Source organism: Pseudophryne corroboree, chromosome 1 (genome assembly GCF_028390025.1).
Source record: "Pseudophryne corroboree isolate aPseCor3 chromosome 1, aPseCor3.hap2, whole genome shotgun sequence".
Taxonomy (NCBI): domain Eukaryota; kingdom Metazoa; phylum Chordata; class Amphibia; order Anura; family Myobatrachidae; genus Pseudophryne; species Pseudophryne corroboree.
In genome coordinates, this window is record NC_086444.1 from 1007450291 (window position 1) to 1007469651 (window position 19361).

At 35.4% G+C, this 19361-nt stretch overlaps 13 non-coding genes across 13 annotated transcripts; all 13 read right to left on the reverse strand.

Moving 5' to 3' along the window:
• Positions 1–666: 666 nt before the first annotated feature.
• TRNAC-GCA (transfer RNA cysteine (anticodon GCA)) lies at positions 667–738 on the reverse strand. Its single transcript has one exon. It is a non-coding gene; the product is annotated as a tRNA-Cys (tRNA).
• Positions 739–3151: 2413 nt separating this feature from the next.
• On the reverse strand, positions 3152–3223 carry TRNAC-GCA (transfer RNA cysteine (anticodon GCA)). The gene has a single exon. It is a non-coding gene; the product is annotated as a tRNA-Cys (tRNA).
• A 1582-nt stretch (positions 3224–4805) lies between these two features.
• Positions 4806–4877, reverse strand: TRNAC-GCA (transfer RNA cysteine (anticodon GCA)). The gene has a single exon. It is a non-coding gene; the product is annotated as a tRNA-Cys (tRNA).
• A 1584-nt stretch (positions 4878–6461) lies between these two features.
• Positions 6462–6533, reverse strand: TRNAC-GCA (transfer RNA cysteine (anticodon GCA)). Its single transcript has one exon. It is a non-coding gene; the product is annotated as a tRNA-Cys (tRNA).
• A 749-nt stretch (positions 6534–7282) lies between these two features.
• Positions 7283–7354, reverse strand: TRNAC-GCA (transfer RNA cysteine (anticodon GCA)). Its single transcript has one exon. It is a non-coding gene; the product is annotated as a tRNA-Cys (tRNA).
• A 1581-nt stretch (positions 7355–8935) lies between these two features.
• TRNAC-GCA (transfer RNA cysteine (anticodon GCA)) lies at positions 8936–9007 on the reverse strand. The gene has a single exon. It is a non-coding gene; the product is annotated as a tRNA-Cys (tRNA).
• A 1582-nt stretch (positions 9008–10589) lies between these two features.
• TRNAC-GCA (transfer RNA cysteine (anticodon GCA)) lies at positions 10590–10661 on the reverse strand. The gene has a single exon. It is a non-coding gene; the product is annotated as a tRNA-Cys (tRNA).
• A 756-nt stretch (positions 10662–11417) lies between these two features.
• Positions 11418–11489, reverse strand: TRNAC-GCA (transfer RNA cysteine (anticodon GCA)). The gene has a single exon. It is a non-coding gene; the product is annotated as a tRNA-Cys (tRNA).
• Positions 11490–13070: 1581 nt separating this feature from the next.
• Positions 13071–13142, reverse strand: TRNAC-GCA (transfer RNA cysteine (anticodon GCA)). The gene has a single exon. It is a non-coding gene; the product is annotated as a tRNA-Cys (tRNA).
• Positions 13143–14724: 1582 nt separating this feature from the next.
• TRNAC-GCA (transfer RNA cysteine (anticodon GCA)) lies at positions 14725–14796 on the reverse strand. Its single transcript has one exon. It is a non-coding gene; the product is annotated as a tRNA-Cys (tRNA).
• Positions 14797–15552: 756 nt separating this feature from the next.
• On the reverse strand, positions 15553–15624 carry TRNAC-GCA (transfer RNA cysteine (anticodon GCA)). The gene has a single exon. It is a non-coding gene; the product is annotated as a tRNA-Cys (tRNA).
• Positions 15625–17208: 1584 nt separating this feature from the next.
• TRNAC-GCA (transfer RNA cysteine (anticodon GCA)) lies at positions 17209–17280 on the reverse strand. Its single transcript has one exon. It is a non-coding gene; the product is annotated as a tRNA-Cys (tRNA).
• A 756-nt stretch (positions 17281–18036) lies between these two features.
• Positions 18037–18108, reverse strand: TRNAC-GCA (transfer RNA cysteine (anticodon GCA)). The gene has a single exon. It is a non-coding gene; the product is annotated as a tRNA-Cys (tRNA).
• Between the last annotated feature and the right edge of the window lie 1253 nt (positions 18109–19361).

Consider the following 19361-nt stretch of genomic DNA (forward strand, 5'->3'; position numbering starts at 1 on the left):
GAGTTGAAGATGAGTCTGTTTCTTTATGGTAAAGCTTTGGAGTTATTAGTCAGGGCATAAATAGAGAGTTTACATACTGTAGGTATAATCTGTGAGCATGTTTAAAAAGAAACTTTGATCATCCTAAAGCTCCACTATTGTTCGTGCTAGTCAGAGTAGTATATATTGAAATCCAGTTGTGACATTGTTTTATGGAAGCCAAAGAGAACTTTGTCACTAAACCAATATTAATAATTTCTGAAAACTAACTGATCGAGATACATTTTGGTAATAAAATAAAATATTTGATTTTTAGGTCAGTGGGCTCAGATGTTCTGAATGCATGTATGCCTTATGGACTAATTGCAAAATCAGTATGAGTTCAAAACATGGCTGCACCAAAAAAAATGTAATTCTGCCATGTTAATGCCCAATACTCCCTTATTTATCAGTTATTTAGGAATAAAGCATTTATCCTTCATGTATAGTGATTTTATCCTGTATAAATCTCTATCAAAAGTAGCAGTCAAAACCTGCCACTGATACTGTACTTTCCTGAGGTAAAGTATTAAGTTGACATTTCAACATTTTTTGTTGCCTGACTGCCACTTGAGTATATTTTTCATTACTTGAGTCCCAAACAAGGTATAGACTGCAAAGTGATGCTATACATTAAAAGCAAGTAATAGGGAGTACCCGGATTTGAACCAGGGACCTCTCGATCTGCAGTCGAATGCTCTACCACTGAGCTATACCCCCTGCTCTTTCTAACTATGAGCACATACACATTGCAGCCTTGATGTAGAGGTTACTGTACTGTATTTCTTGTCCTGCAGGAGGCGAAGATGAGTCTGTTTCTTTATGGTAATGCTTTGGAGTTATTAGTCAGGGCATAAATAGAGAGTTCACATACTGCAGGTATAATCTGTGAGCATGCTCAAAAAGAAACTTTGATCATCCTAAAGTTCCACTATAGTTATGCTAGCCAGAGTAGGATATATTGAAATCCTGTTGTGACATTGTTTTATGGAAGCAAAACTGAACTAAAATACAAATTGTTACCAAATCAATATTAATAATTTCTGAAAACTATTTTATCGTGGTACATTTTTGCTAAGAAAATAAAATATTTGATTTTTGGGTCAGTGGGCTCAGATGTTCTGAATGCATGTATGCCTTATGGACTAATTGCAAAATCAGTCGGAGTTGAAAATATGTCTGTACCAAATAATTTTGAATACTGCCATGTTAATGCCCAATACTCCCTTATTTATCAAAGTTAGTTAGGAATAAAGCATTCATCCTTCATGTACAGTTATTTTATGCTGTATTATTCTCTATCAAAAGTAGCTGTAAAAACCTCCCACTGATACTGTACTTTCCTGAGGTAAAGTATTAAGTTGAAATGTCAACATTTTTTGTTGCCTGACTGCCACTTGAGTATGTTTTTACATTACTTGAGTCCCAAACGATGTAAAGACTGCAAAGGGTTGCTATACATTAAAAGCAAATTATAGGGGGCACCTTGATTTTAACCAGGGACCTCTCGACATGCACTCGATTGCTGAACAACTAATTTATACCCCCTGGTCTTTCCAACTATAAGACCATACACATTGCAGCCTTGATGTAGAGGTTACTGTACTGTATTTCTTGTCCTGCAGGAGGTGTAGATGAGTCTGTTTCTTTATGGTAAAGCTTTGGAGTTATTAGTCAGGGCATAAATAGAGAGTTTACGTACTGTAGGTATAATCTGTGAGCATGTTTAAAAAGAAACTTTGATCATCCTAAAGTTCCACTATAGTTAGTGCTAGTCAGAGTAGGATATATTGAAATCCAGTTGTGACATTGTTTTATGGAAGCAAAACTGAACTAAAATACAAATTGTTACGAAACCAATATTAATAATTTCTGAAAACTATTTTATCGTGGTACATTTTTGCTAAGAAAATAAAATATTTGATTTTTGGTTCAGTGGGCTCAGATGTTCTGAATGCATGTATGCCTTATGGACTAATTGCAAAATCAGTCGGAGTTGAAAACATGGCTGTACCAAATAATTTTGAATTCTGCCATGTTATTGCCCAATACTCCCTTATTTATCAAAGTTAGTTAGGAATAAAGCATTCATCCTTCATGTATAGTGATTTTATCCTGTATAGTTCTCTATCAAAAGTAGCAGTCAAAACCTGCCACTGATACTGTACTTTCCTGAGGTAAAGTATTAAGTTGACATTTCAACATTTTTTGTTGCCAAACTGACACTTGAGTATGTTTTTCATTACTTGAGTCCCAAACAAGGTATAGACTGCAAAGTGATGCTATACATTAAAAGCAAGTAATGAGGGGGCACCCAGATTTGAACCAGGGACTTCTCAATCTGCAGTCGAATGCTCTACTACTGAGATATACCCCCTGCTCTTTCTAACTATAAGCACATACACATTGCAGCCTTGATGTAAAGGTTACTGTACTGTATTTCTTGTCCTGCAGGAGGTGAAGATGAGTCTGTTTCTTTATGGTAATGCTTTGGAGTTATTAGTCAGGGCATAAATAGAGAGTTCACATACTGCAGGTATAATCTGTGAGCATGTTCAAAAAGAAACTTTGATCATCCTAAAGTTCCACTATAGTTAGTGCTAGTCAGAGTAGGATATATTGAAATCCAGTTGTGACATTGTTTTATGGAAGCAAAACTGAACTAAAATACAAATTGTTACCAAACCAATATTAATAATTTCTGAAAACTATTTTATCGTGGTAGATTTTTGCTAAGAAAATAAAATATTTGATTTTTGGTTCAGTGGGCTCAGATGTTCTGAATGCATGTATGCCTTATGGACTAATTGCAAAATCAGTCGGAGTTGAAAACATGGCTGTACCAAATAATTTTGAATTCTGCCATGTTATTGCCCAATACTCCCTTATTTATCAAAGTTAGTTAGGAATAAAGCATTCATCCTTCATGTATAGTGATTTTATCCTGTATAATTCTCTATCAAAAGTAGCAGTCAAAACCTGCCACTGATACTGTACTTTCCTGAGGTAAAGTATTAAGTTGACATTTCAACATTTTTTGTTGCCTGACTGCCACTTGAGTATGTTTTTCATTACTTGAGTCCCAAACAAGGTATAGACTGCAAAGTGATGCTATACATTAAAAGCAAGTAATAGGGGGCACCCGGATTTGAACCAGGGACCTCTCGATCTGCAGTCGATTGCTCTACCACTGAGCTATACCCCCTGCTCTTTCTAACTATAAGCACATACACATTGCAGCCTTGATGTAAAGGTTACTGTACTCTATTTCTTGTCATGCAGGAGGTGAAGATGAGTCTGTTTCTTTATGGTAAAGCTTTGGAGTTATTAGTCAGGGCATAAATAGAGAGTTTACATACTGTAGGTATAATCTGTGAGCATGTTTAAAAAGAAACTTTGATCATCCTAAAGCTCCACTATTGTTCGTGCTAATCAGAGTAGGATATATTGAAATCCAGTTGTGACATTGTTTTATGGAAGCAAAACTGAACTAAAATACAAATTGTTACCAAACCAATATTAATAATTTCTGAAAACTATTTTACCATGGTACATTTTTGCTGAGAAAGTAAAATATTAGATTTTTGGGTCAGTGGGCTCAGATGTTCTGTATGCATGTATGCCTTATGGACTAATTGCAAAATCAGTCGGAGTTGAAAACATGGCTGTACCAAATAATTTTGAATTCTGCCATGTTAATGCCCAATACTCCCTTATTTATCAAAGTTAGTTAGGAATAAAGCATTCATCCTTCATGTAGTTATTTTATGCTGTATAATTCTCTATCAAAAGTAGCTGTAAAAACCTGCCACTGATACTGTACTTTCCTGAGGTAAAGTATTAAGTTGAAATGTCAACATTTTTTGTTGCCTGACTGCCACTTGAGTATGTTTTTTACATTACTTGAGTCCCAAACGAGGTATAGACTGCCAAGGGACGCTATACATTAAAAGAAAATTATAGGGGGCACCTGGATTTGAACCAGGGACCTCTCAACATGCACTCGAATGCTCAACAACTGATTTATACCCCCTGGTCTTTCTAACTATAAGATCATACACATTGCAGCCTTGATGTAAAGGTTACTGTACTCTTTTTCTTGTCCTGCAGGAGGTGAAGATGAGTCTGTTTCTTTATGGTAAAGCTTTGGAGTTATTAGTCAGGGCATAAATGGAGAGTTTACATACTGTAGGTATAATCTGTGAGCATGTTTAAAAAGAAACTTTGATCATCCTAAAGCTCCACTATTGTTCGTGCTAGTCAGAGTAGTATATATTGAAATCCAGTTGTGACATTGTTTTATGGAAGCCAAAGAGAACTAAAATACAAATTGTCACTAAACCAATATTAATAATTTCTGAAAACTAACTGATCGAGATACATTTTGGTAATAAAATAAAATATTTGATTTTTAGGTCAGTGGGCTCAGATGTTCTGAATGCATGTATGCCTTATGGACTAATTGCAAAATCAGTATGAGTTCAAAACATGGCTGCACCAAAAAAAATGTAATTCTGCCATGTTAATGCCCAATACTCCCTTATTTATCAGTTATTTAGGAATAAAGCATTCATCCTTCATGTATAGTGATTTTATCCTGTATAATTCTCTATCAAAAGTAGCAGTCAAAACCTGCCACTGATACTGTACTTTCCTGAGGTAAAGTATTAAGTTGACATTTCAACATTTTTTGTTGCCTGACTGCCACTTGAGTATGTTTTTCATTACTTGAGTCCCAAACAAGGTATAGACTGCAAAGTGATGCTATACATTAAAAGCAAGTAATGAGGGGGCACCCGGATTTGAACCAGGGACCTCTCGATCTGCAGTCGAATTCTCTACCACTGAGCTATACCCCCTGCTCTTTCTAACTATGAGCACATACACATTGCAGCCTTGATGTAAAGGTTACTGTACTGTATTTCTTGTCCTGCAGGAGGTGAAGATGAGTCTGTTTCTTTATGGTAATGCTTTGGAGTTATTAGTCAGGGCATAAATAGAGAGTTCACATACTGCAGGTATAATCTTTGAGCATGCTCAAAAAGAAACTTTGATCATCCTAAAGTTCCACTATAGTTATGCTAGCCAGAGTAGGATATATTGAAATCCAGTTGTGACATTGTTTTATGGAAGCAAAACTGAACTAAAATACAAATTGTTACCAAACCAATATTAATAATTTCTGAAAACTATTTTATCGTGGTACATTTTTGCTAAGAAAATAAAATATTTGATTTTTGGGTCAGTGGGCTCAGATGTTCTGAATGCATGTATGCCTTACGGACTAATTGCAAAATCAGTCGGAGTTGAAAATATGGCTGTACCAAATAATTTTGAATACTGCCATGTTTATGCCCAATACTCCCTTATTTATCAAAGTTAGTTAGGAATAAAGCATTCATCTTTCATGTACAGTTATTTTATGCTGTATAATTCTCTATCAAAAGTAGCTGTAAAAACCTCCCACTGATACTGTACTTTCCTGAGGTAAAGTATTAAGTTGAAATGTCAACATTTTTTGTTGCCTGACTGCCACTTGAGTATGTTTTTACATTACTTGAGTCCCAAACGATGTAAAGACTGCAAAGGGTTGCTATACATTAAAAGCAAATTATAGGGGGCACCTGGATTTTAACAAGGGACCTCTCGACATGCATTCGAATGCTCAACAACTGATTTATACCCCCTGGTCTTTCCAACTATAAGACCATACACATTGCAGCCTTGACGTAAAGGTTACTGTACTGTATTTCTTGTCCTGCAGGAGGCGAAGATGAGTCTGTTTCTTTATGGTAAAGCTTTGGAGTTATTAGTCAGGGCATAAATAGAGAGTTTACATACTGTAGGTATAATCTGTGAGCATGTTTAAAAAGAAACTTTGATCATCCAAAAGCTCCACTATTGTCCATGCTAGTCAGAGTAGTATATATTGAAATCCAGTTGTGACATTGTTTTATGGAAGTCAAAGAGAACTAAAATACAAATTGTCACTAAAAAAATATTAATAATTTCTGAAAACTAACTGATCGAGATACATTTTGGTAATAAAATAAAATATTTGATTTTAGGTCAGTGGGCTCAGATGTTCTGAATGCATGTATGCCTTATGGACTAATTGCAAAATCAGTATGAGTTCAAAACATGGCTGCACCAAAAAAAATTGTAATTCTGCCATGTTAATGCCCAATACTCCCTTATTTATCAAAGTTAGTTAGGAATAAAGCATTCATCCTTCATGTATAGTGATTTTATCCTGTAATATTCTCTATCAAAAGTAGCAGTCAAAACCTGCCACTGATACTGTACTTTCCTGAGGTAAAGTATTAAGTTGACATTTCAACATTTTTTGTTGCCTAACTGCCACTTGAGTATGTTATTCATTAGTTGAGTCCCAAACGAGGTATAGACTGCAAAGTGATGCTATACATTGAAAGCAAGTAATGAGGGTGCACCCGGATTTGAACCAGGGATCTCTCAATCTGCAGTCAAATGCTCTACCACTGAGCTATACCCCCTGCTCTTTCTAACTATAAGCACATACACATTGCTGCTTTGATGTAAAGGTTACTGTACTGTATTTCTTGTCCTGCAGGAGGTGAAGATGAGTCTGCTTCTTTATGGTAATGCTTTGGAGTCAGGGCATAAATAGAGAGTTCACATACTGCAGGTATAATCTGTGAACATGCTCAAAAAGAAACTTTGATCATCCTAAAGTTCCACTATAGTTAGTGCTAGTCAGAGTATGATATATTGAAATCCAGTTGTGACATTGTTTTATGGAAGCAAAACTGAACTAAAATACAAATTGTTACCAAATCAATATTAATAATTTCTGAAAACTATTTTATCGTGGTAGATTTTTGCTAAGAAAATAAAATATTTGATTTTTGGGTCAGTGGGCTCAGATGTTCTGAATGCATGTATGCCTTATGGACTAATTGCAAAATCAGTCGGAGTTGAAAACATGGCTGTACCAAATAATTTTGAATTCTGCCATGTTAATGCCCAATTCTCCCTTATTTATCAAAGTTAGTTAGGAATAAAGCATTCATCCTTCATGTATAGTGATTTTATCCTGTATAATTCTCTATCAAAAGTAGCAGTCAAAACCTGCCACTGATACTGTACTTTCCTGAGGTAAAGTATTAAGTTGACATTTCAACATTTTTTGTTGCCTAACTGCCACTTGAGTATGTTTTTCATTAGTTGAGTCCCAAACGAGGTATAGACTGCAAAGTGATGCTATACATTAAAAGCAAGTAATAGGGGGCAGCCGGATTTGAACCAAGGACCTCTCGATCTGCAGTCGAATGCTCTACCACTGAGCTATACCCCCTGCTCTTTCTAACTATGAGCACATACACATTGCAGCCTTGATGTAAAGGTTACTGTACTGTATTTCTTGTCCTGCAGGAGGTGAAGATGAGTCTGTTTCTTTATGGTAAAGCTTTGGAGTTATTAGTCAGGGCATAAATAGAGAGTTTACATACTGTAGGTATAATCTGTGAGCATGTTTAAAAAGAAACTTTGATCATCCTAAAGCTCCACTATTGTTCGTGCTAATCAGAGTAGGATATATTGAAATCCAGTTGTGACATTGTTTTATGGAAGCAAAACTGAACTAAAATACAAATTGTTACCAAACCAATATTAATAATTTCTGAAAACTATTTTACCATGGTACATTTTTGCTAAGAAAGTAAAATATTAGATTTTTGGGTCAGTGGGCTCAGATGTTCTGTATGCATGTATGCCTTATGGACTAATTGCAAAATCAGTCGGAGTTGAAAACATGGCTGTACCAAATAATTTTGAATTCTGCCATGTTAATGCCCAATACTCCCTTATTTATCAAAGTTAGTTAGGAATAAAGCATTCATCCTTCATGTAGTTATTTTATGCTGTATAATTCTCTATCAAAAGTAGCTGTAAAAACCTGCCACTGATACTGTACTTTCCTGAGGTAAAGTATTAAGTTGAAATGTCAAAATTTTTTGTTGCCTGACTGCCACTTGAGTATGTTTTTTACATTACTTGAGTCCCAAACGAGGTATAGACTGCCAAGGGACGCTATACATTAAAAGCAAATTATAGGGGGCACCTGGATTTGAACCAGGGACCTCTCAACATGCACTCGAATGCTCAACAACTGATTTATACCCCCTGGTCTTTCTAACTATAAGGTCATACACATTGCAGCCTTGATGTAAAGGTTACTGTACTGTATTTCTTGTCCTGCAGGAGGTGAAGATGAGTCTGTTTCTTTATGGTAAAGCTTTGGAGTTATTAGTCAGGGCATAAATAGAGAGTTTACATACTGTAGGTATAATCTGTGAGCATGTTTAAAAAGAAACTTTGATCATCCTAAAGCTCCACTATTGTTCGTGCTAGTCAGAGTAGTATATATTGAAATCCAGTTGTGACATTGTTTTATGGAAGCCAAAGAGAACTAAAATACAAATTGTCACTAAACCAATATTAATAATTTCTGAAAACTAACTGATCGAGATACATTTTGGTAATAAAATAAAATATTTGATTTTTAGGTCAGTGGGCTCAGATGTTCTGAATGCATGTATGCCTTATGGACTAATTGCAAAATCAGTATGAGTTCAAAACATGGCTGCACCAAAAAAAATGTAATTCTGCCATGTTAATGCCCAATACTCCCTTATTTATCAGTTATTTAGGAATAAAGCATTCATCCTTCATGTATAGTGATTTTATCCTGTATAATTCTCTATCAAAAGTAGCAGTCAAAACCTGCCACTGATACTGTACTTTCCTGAGGTAAAGTATTAAGTTGACATTTCAAAATTTTTTGTTGCCTGACTGCCACTTGAGTATGTTTTTCATTACTTGAGTCCCAAACAAGGTATAGACTGCAAAGTGATGCTATACATTAAAAGCAAGTAATAGGGGGCACCTGGATTTGAATCAGGGACCTCTCGATCTGCACTCGAATGCTCTACCACTGAGCTATACCCCCTGCTCTTTCTAACTATGAGCACATACACATTGCAGCCTTGATGTAAAGGTTACTGTACTGTATTTCTTGTCCTGCAGGAGGAGATGAGTCTGTTTCTTTATGGTAATGCTTTGGAGTTATTAGTCAGGGCATAAATAGAGAGTTCACATACTGCAGGTATAATCTTTGAGCATGCTCAAAAAGAAACTTTGATCATCCTAAAGTTCCACTATAGTTATGCTAGCCAGAGTAGGATATATTGAAATCCAGTTGTGACATTGTTTTATGGAAGCAAAACTGAACTAAAATACAAATTGTTACCAAACCAATATTAATAATTTCTGAAAACTATTTTATCGTGGTACATTTTTGCTAAGAAAATAAAATATTTGATTTTTGGGTCAGTGGGCTCAGATTATCTGAATGCATGTATGCCTTACGGACTAATTGCAAAATCAGTCGGAGTTGAAAATATGGCTGTACCAAATAATTTTGAATACTGCCATGTTTATGCCCAATACTCCCTTATTTATCAAAGTTAGTTAGGAATAAAGCATTCATCTTTCATGTACAGTTATTTTATGCTGTATAATTCTCTATCAAAAGTAGCTGTAAAAACCTCCCACTGATACTGTACTTTCCTGAGGTAAAGTATTAAGTTGAAATGTCAACATTTTTTGTTGCCTGACTGCCACTTGAGTATGTTTTTACATTACTTGAGTCCCAAACGATGTAAAGACTGCAAAGGGTTGCTATACATTAAAAGCAAATTATAGGGGGCACCTGGATTTTAACCAGGGACCTCTCGACATGCACTCGAATGCTCAACAACTGATTTATACCCCCTGGTCTTTCCAACTATAAGACCATACACATTGCAGCCTTGACGTAAAGGTTACTGTACTGTATTTCTTGTCCTGCAGGAGGCGAAGATGAGTCTGTTTCTTTATGGTAAAGCTTTGGAGTTATTAGTCAGGGCATAAATAGAGAGTTTACATACTGTAGGTATAATCTGTGAGCATGTTTAAAAAGAAACTTTGATCATCCTAAAGCTCCACTATTGTCCATGCTAGTCAGAGTAGTATATATTGAAATCCAGTTGTGACATTGTTTTATGGAAGTCAAAGAGAACTAAAATACAAATTGTCACTAAAAAAATATTAATAATTTCTGAAAACTAACTGATCGAGATACATTTTGGTAATAAAATAAAATATTTGATTTTTAGGTCAGTGGGCTCAGATGTTCTGAATGCATGTATGCCTTATGGACTAATTGCAAAATCAGTATGAGTTCAAAACATGGCTGCACCAAAAAAAATTGTAATTCTGCCATGTTAATGCCCAATACTCCCTTATTTATCAAAGTTAGTTAGGAATAAAGCATTCATCCTTCATGTATAGTGATTTTATCCTGTAATATTCTCTATCAAAAGTAGCAGTCAAAACCTGCCACTGATACTGTACTTTCCTGAGGTAAAGTATTAAGTTGACATTTCAACATTTTTTGTTGCCTGACTGCCACTTGAGTATGTTTTTCATTAGTTGAGTCCCAAACGAGGTATAGACTGCAAAGTGATGCTATACATTAAAAGCAAGTAATGAGGGTGCACCCGGATTTGAACCAGGAATCTTTCAATCTGCAGTCGAATGCTCTACCACTGAGCTATACCCCCTGCTCTTTCTAACTATAAGCACATACACATTGCTGCCTTGATGTAAAGGTTACTGTACTGTATTTCTTGTCCTGCAGGAGGTGAAGATGAGTCTGTTTCTTTATGGTAATGCTTTGGAGTTATTAGTCAGGGCATAAATAGAGAGTTCACATACTGCAGGTATAATCTGTGAACATGCTCAAAAAGAAACTTTGATCATCCTAAAGTTCCACTATAGTTAGTGCTAGTCAGAGTATGATATATTGAAATCCAGTTGTGACATTGTTTTATGGAAGCAAAACTGAACTAAAATACAAATTGTTACCAAATCAATATTAATAATTTCTGAAAACTATTTTATCGTGGTAGATTTTTGCTAAGAAAATAAAATATTTGATTTTTGGGTCAGTGGGCTCAGATGTTCTGAATGCATGTATGCCTTATGGACTAATTGCAAAATCAGTCGGAGTTGAAAACATGGCTGTACCAAATAATTTTGAATTCTGCCATGTTAATGCCCAATTCTCCCTTATTTATCAAAGTTAGTTAGGAATAAAGCATTCATCCTTCATGTATAGTGATTTTATCCTGTATAATTCTCTATCAAAAGTAGCAGTCAAAACCTGCCACTGATACTGTACTTTCCTGAGGTAAAGTATTAAGTTGACATTTCAACATTTTTTGTTGCCTGACTGCCACTTGAGTATGTTTTTCATTACTTGAGTCCCAAACAAGATATAGACTGCAAAGTGATGCTATACATTAAAAGCAAGTAATAGGGGACAGCCGGATTTGAACCAAGGACCTCTCGATCTGCAGTCAAATGCTCTACCACTGAGCTATACCCCCTGCTCTTTCTAACTATGAGCACATACACATTGCAGAATTGATGTAAAGGTTACTGTACTGTATTTCTTGTCCTGCAGGAGGTGAAGATGAGTCTGTTTCTTTATGGTAAAGCTTTGGAGTTATTAGTCAGGGCATAAATAGAGAGTTTACATACTGTAGGTATAATCTGTGAGCATGTTTAAAAAGAAACTTTGATCATCCTAAAGCTCCACTATTGTTCGTGCTAATCAGAGTAGGATATATTGAAATCCAGTTGTGACATTGTTTTATGGAAGCAAAACTGAACTAAAATACAAATTGTTACCAAACCAATATTAATAATTTCTGAAAACTATTTTACCATGGTACATTTTTGCTAAGAAAGTAAAATATTAGATTTTTGGGTCAGTGGGCTCAGATGTTCTGTATGCATGTATGCCTTATGGACTAATTGCAAAATCAGTCGGAGTTGAAAACATGGCTGTACCAAATAATTTTGAATTCTGCCATGTTAATGCCCAATACTCCCTTATTTATCAAAGTTAGTTAGGAATAAAGCATTCATCCTTCATGTAGTTATTTTATGCTGTATAATTCTCTATCAAAAGTAGCTGTAAAAACCTGCCACTGATACTGTACTTTCCTGAGGTAAAGTATTAAGTTGAAATGTCAAAAATTTTTGTTGCCTGACTGCCACTTGAGTATGTTTTTTACATTACTTGAGTCCCAAACGAGGTATAGACTGCCAAGGGACGCTATACATTAAAAGCAAATTATAGGGTGCACCTGGATTTGAACCAGGGACCTCTCAACATGCACTCGAATGCTCAACAACTGATTTATACCCCCTGGTCTTTCTAACTATAAGGTCATACACATTGCAGCCTTGATGTAAAGGTTACTGTACTGTATTTCTTGTCCTGCAGGAGGTGAAGATGAGTCTGTTTCTTTATGGTAAAGCTTTGGAGTTATTAGTCAGGGCATAAATAGAGAGTTTACATACTGTAGGTATAATCTGTGAGCATGTTTAAAAAGAAACTTTGATCATCCTAAAGCTCCACTATTGTTCGTGCTAGTCAGAGTAGTATATATTGAAATCCAGTTGTGACATTGTTTTATGGAAGCCAAAGAGAACTAAAATACAAATTGTCACTAAACCAATATTAATACTTTCTGAAAACTAACTGATCGAGATACATTTTGGTAATAAAATAAAATATTTGATTTTTAGGTCAGTGGGCTCAGATGTTCTGAATGCATGTATGCCTTATGGACTAATTGCAAAATCAGTATGAGTTCAAAACATGGCTGCACCAAAAAAAATGTAATTCTGCCATGTTAATGCCCAATACTCCCTTATTTATCAGTTATTTAGGAATAAAGCATTCATCCTTCATGTATAGTGATTTTATCCTGTATAATTCTCTATCAAAAGTAGCAGTCAAAACCTGCCACTGATACTGTACTTTCCTGAGGTAAAGTATTAAGTTGACATTTCAAAATTTTTTGTTGCCTGACTGCCACTTGAGTATGTTTTTCATTACTTGAGTCCCAAACAAGGTATAGACTGCAAAGTGATGCTATACATTAAAAGCAAGTAATAGGGGGCACCTGGATTTGAATCAGGGACCTCTCGATCTGCAGTCAAATGCTCTACCACTGAGCTATACCCCCTGCTCTTTCTAACTATGAGCACATACACATTGCAGCCTTGATGTAAAGGTTACTGTACTGTATTTCTTGTCCTGCAGGAGGAGATGAGTCTGTTTCTTTATGGTAATGCTTTGGAGTTATTAGTCAGGGCATAAATAGAGAGTTCACATACTGCAGGTATAATCTTTGAGCATGCTCAAAAAGAAACTTTGATCATCCTAAAGTTCCACTATAGTTATGCTAGCCAGAGTAGGATATATTGAAATCCAGTTGTGACATTGTTTTATGGAAGCAAAACTGAACTAAAATACAAATTGTTACCAAACCAATATTAATAATTTCTGAAAACTATTTTATCGTGGTACATTTTTGCTAAGAAAATAAAATATTTGATTTTTGGGTCAGTGGGCTCAGATTTTCTGAATGCATGTATGCCTTACGGACTAATTGCAAAATCAGTCGGAGTTGAAAATATGGCTGTACCAAATAATTTTGAATACTGCCATGTTTATGCCCAATACTCCCTTATTTATCAAAGTTAGTTAGGAATAAAGCATTCATCTTTCATGTACAGTTATTTTATGCTGTATAATTCTCTATCAAAAGTAGCTGTAAAAACCTCCCACTGATACTGTACTTTCCTGAGGTAAAGTATTAAGTTGAAATGTCAACATTTTTTGTTGCCTGACTGCCACTTGAGTATGTTTTTACATTACTTGAGTCCCAAACGATGTAAAGACTGCAAAGGGTTGCTATACATTAAAAGCAAATTATAGGGGGCACCTGGATTTTAACCAGGGACCTCTCGACATGCACTCGAATGCTCAACAACTGATTTATACCCCCTGGTCTTTCCAACTATAAGACCATACACATTGCAGCCTTGACGTAAAGGTTACTGTACTGTATTTCTTGTCCTGCAGGAGGCGAAGATGAGTCTGTTTCTTTATGGTAAAGCTTTGGAGTTATTAGTCAGGGCATAAATAGAGAGTTTACATACTGTAGGTATAATCTGTGAGCATGTTTAAAAAGAAACTTTGATCATCCTAAAGCTCCACTATTGTCCATGCTAGTCAGAGTAGTATATATTGAAATCCAGTTGTGACATTGTTTTATGGAAGTCAAAGAGAACTAAAATACAAATTGTCACTAAAAAAATATTAATAATTTCTGAAAACTAACTGATCGAGATACATTTTGGTAATAAAATAAAATATTTGATTTTTAGGTCAGTGGGCTCAGATGTTCTGAATGCATGTATGCCTTATGGACTAATTGCAAAATCAGTATGAGTTCAAAACATGGCTGCACCAAAAAAAATTGTAATTCTGCCATGTTAATGCCCAATACTCCCTTATTTATCAAAGTTAGTTAGGAATAAAGCATTCATCCTTCATGTATAGTGATTTTATCCTGTAATATTCTCTATCAAAAGTAGCAGTCAAAACCTGCCACTGATACTGTACTTTCCTGAGGTAAAGTATTAAGTTGACATTTCAACATTTTTTGTTGCCTGACTGCCACTTGAGTATGTTTTTCATTAGTTGAGTCCCAAACGAGGTATAGACTGCAAAGTGATGCTATACATTAAAAGCAAGTAATGAGGGTGCACCCGGATTTGAACCAGGAATCTTTCAATCTGCAGTCGAATGCTCTACCACTGAGCTATACCCCCTGCTCTTTCTAACTATAAGCACATACACATTGCTGCCTTGATGTAAAGGTTACTGTACTGTATTTCTTGTCCTGCAGGAGGTGAAGATGAGTCTGTTTCTTTATGGTAATGCTTTGGAGTTATTAGTCAGGGCATAAATAGAGAGTTCACATACTGCAGGTATAATCTGTGAACATGCTCAAAAAGAAACTTTGATCATCCTAAAGTTCCACTATAGTTAGTGCTAGTCAGAGTATGATATATTGAAATCCAGTTGTGACATTGTTTTAGGGAAGTAAAACTGAACTAAAATACAAATTGTTACCAAACCAATATTAATAATTTCTGAAAACTATTTTATCGTGGTAGATTTTTGCTAAGAAAATAAAATATTTGATTTTTGGGTCAGTGGGCTCAGATGTTCTGAATGCATGTATGCCTTATGGACTAATTGCAAAATCAGTCGGAGTTGAAAACATGGCTGTACCAAATAATTTTGAATTCTGCCATGTTAATGCCCAATTCTCCCTTATTTATCAAAGTTAGTTAGGAATAAAGCATTCATCCTTCATGTATAGTGATTTTATCCTCTATAATTCTCTATCAAAAGTAGCAGTCAAAACCTGCCACTGATACTGTACTTTCCTGAGGTAAAGTATTAAGTTGACATTTCAACATTTTTTGTTGCCTGAATGCCACTTGAGTATGTTTTTCATTACTTGAGTCCCAAACAAGGTATAGACTGCAAAGTGATGCTATACATTAAAAGCGAGTAATAGGGGGCACCCGGATTTGAACCAAGGACCTCTCGATCTGCAGTCGAATGCTCTACCACTGAGCTATACCCCCTGCTCTTTTTAACTATGAGCACATACACATTGTAGCCTTGATGTAAAGGTTACTGTACTGTATTTCTTGTCCTGCAGGAGGCGAAGATGAGTCTGTTTCTTTATGGTAATGCTTTGGAGTTATTAGTCAGGGCATAAATAGAGAGTTCACATACTGCAGGTATAATCTTTGAGCATGCTCAAAAAGAAACTTTGATCATCCTAAAGTTCCACTATAGTTATGCTAGCCAGAGTAGGATATATTGAAATCCAGTTGTGACATTGTTTTATGGAAGCAAAACTGAACTAAAATACAAATTGTTACCAAACCAATATTAATAATTTCTGAAAACTATTTTATCGTGGTACATTTTTGCTAAGAAAATAAAATATTTGATTTTTGGGTCAGTGGGCTCAGATGTTCTGAATGCATGTATGCCTTACGGACTAATTGCAAAATCAGTCGGAGTTGAAAATATGGCTGTACCAAATAATTTTCAATACTGCCATGTTTATGCCCAATACTCCCTTATTTATCAAAGTTAGTTAGGAATAAAGCATTCATCTTTCATGTACAGTTATTTTATGCTGTATAATTCTCTATCAAAAGTAGCTGTAAAAACCTCCCACTGATACTGTACTTTCCTGAGGTAAAGTATTAAGTTGAAATGTCAACATTTTTTGTTGCCTGACTGCCACTTGAGTATGTTTTTACATTACTTGAGTCCCAAACGATGTAAAGACTGCAAAGGGTTGCTATACATTAAAAGCAAATTATAGGGGGCACCTGGATTTTAACAAGGGACCTCTCGACATGCATTCGAATGCTCAACAACTGATTTATACCCCCTGGTCTTTCCAACTATAAGACCATACACATTGCAGCCTTGACGTAAAGGTTACTGTACTGTATTTCTTGTCCTGCAGGAGGCGAAGATGAGTCTGTTTCTTTATGGTAAAGCTTTGGAGTTATTAGTCAGGGCATAAATAGAGAGTTTACATACTGTAGGTATAATCTGTGAGCATGTTTAAAAAGAAACTTTGATCATCCTAAAGCTCCACTATTGTCCATGCTAGTCAGAGTAGTATATATTGAAATCCAGTTGTGACATTGTTTTATGGAAGTCAAAGAGAACTAAAATACAAATTGTCACTAAAAAAATATTAATAATTTCTGAAAACTAACTGATCGAGATACATTTTGGTAATAAAATAAAATATTTGATTTTAGGTCAGTGGGCTCAGATGTTCTGAATGCATGTATGCCTTATGGACTAATTGCAAAATCAGTATGAGTTCAAAACATGGCTGCACCAAAAAAAATTGTAATTATGCCATGTTAATGCCCAATACTCCCTTATTTATCAAAGTTAGTTAGGAATAAAGCATTCATCCTTCATGTATAGTGATTTTATCCTATAATATTCTCTATCAAAAGTAGCAGTCAAAACCTGCCACTGATACTGTACTTTCCTGAGGTAAAGTATTAAGTTGACATTTCAACATTTTTTGTCGCCTAACTGCCACTTGAGTATGTTTTTCATTAGTTGAGTCCCAAACGAGGTATAGACTGCAAAGTGATGCTATACATTAAAAGCAAGTAATGAGGGTGCACCCGGATTTGAACCAGGGATCTCTCAATCTGCAGTCAAATGCTCTACCACTGAGCTATACCCCCTGCTCTTTCTAACTATAAGCACATACACATTGCTGCCTTGATGTAAAGGTTACTGTACTGTATTTCTTGTTCTGCAGGAGGTGAAGATGAGTCTGTTTCTTTATGGTAATGCTTTGGAGTTATTAGTCAGGGCATAAATAGAGAGTTCACATACTGCAGGTATAATCTGTGAACATGCTCAAAAAGAAACTTTGATCATCCTAAAGTTCCACTATAGTTAGTGCTAGTCAGAGTATGATATATTGAAATCCAGTTGTGACATTGTTTTATGGAAGCAAAACTGAACTAAAATACAAATTGTTACCAAATCAATATTAATAATTTCTGAAAACTATTTTATCGTGGTAGATTTTTGCTAAGAAAATAAAATATTTGATTTTTGGGTCAGTGGGCTCAGATGTTCTGAATGCATGTATGCCTTATGGACTAATTGCAAAATCAGTCGGAGTTGAAAACATGGCTGTACCAAATAATTTTGAATTCTGCCATGTTAATGCCCAATTCTCCCTTATTTATCAAAGTTAGTTAGGAATAAAGCATTCATCCTTCATGTATAGTGATTTTATCCTGTATAATTCTCTATCAAAAGTAGCAGTCAAAACCTGCCACTGATACTGTACTTTCCTGAGGTAAAGTATTAAGTTGACATTTCAACATTTTTTGTTGCCTGACTGCCACTTGAGTATGTTTTTCATTACTTGAGTCCCAAACAAGGTATAGACTGCAAAGTGATGCTATACATTAAAAGCAAGTAATAGAGAGAATCCGGATTTGAACCAAGGACCTCTCGATCTGCAGTCGAATGCTCTACCACTGAGCTATACTCCCTGCTGTTTCTAACTGTGAGCACATACACATTGCAGCCTTGATGTAAAGGTTACTGTACTGTATTTCTTGTCCTGCAGGAGGTGAAGATGAGTCTGTTTCTTTATGGTAAAGCTTTGGAGTTATTAGTCAGGGCATAAATAGAGAGTTTACATACTGTAGGTATAATCTGTGAGCATGTTTAAAAAGAAACTTTGATCATCCTAAAGCTCCACTATTGTTCGTGCTAATCAGAGTAGGATATATTGAAATCCAGTTGTGACATTGTTTTATGGAAGCAAAACTGAACTAAAATACAAATTGTTACCAAACCAATATTAATAATTTCTGAAAACTATTTTACCATGGTACATTTTTGCTAAGAAAGTAAAATATTAGATTTTTGGGTCAGTGGGCTCAGATGTTCTGTATGCATGTATGCCTTATGGACTAATTGCAAAATCAGTCGGAGTTGAAAACATGGCTGTACCAAATAATTTTGAATTCTGCCATGTTAATGCCCAATACTCCCTTATTTATCAAAGTTAGTTAGGAATAAAGCATTCATCCTTCATGTAGTTATTTTATGCTGTATAATTCTCTATCAAAAGTAGCTGTAAAAACCTGCCACTGATACTGTACTTTCCTGAGGTAAAGTATTAAGTTGAAATGTCAAAAATTTTTGTTGCCTGACTGCCACTTGAGTATGTTTTTTACATTACTTGAGTCCCAAACGAGGTATAGACTGCCAAGGGACGCTATACATTAAAAGCAAATTATAGGGGGCACCTGGATTTGAACCAGGGACCTCTCAACATGCACTCGAATGCTCAACAACTGATTTATACCCCCTGGTCTTTCTAACTATAAGATCATACACATTGCAGCCTTGATGTAAAGGTTACTGTACTGTATTTCTTGTCCTGCAGGAGGTGAAGATGAGTCTGTTTCTTTATGGTAAAGCTTTGGAGTTATTAGTCAGGGCATAAATAGAGAGTTTACATACTGTAGGTATAATCTGTGAGCATGTTTAAAAAGAAACTTTGATCATCCTAAAGCTCCACTATTGTTCGTGCTAGTCAGAGTAGTATATATTGAAATCCAGTTGTGACATTGTTTTATGGAAGCCAAAGAGAACTAAAATACAAATTGTCACTAAACCAATATTAATAATTTCTGAAAACTAACTGATCGAGATACATTTTGGTAATAAAATAAAATATTTGATTTTTAGGTCAGTGGGCTCAGATGTTCTGAATGCATGTATGCCTTATGGA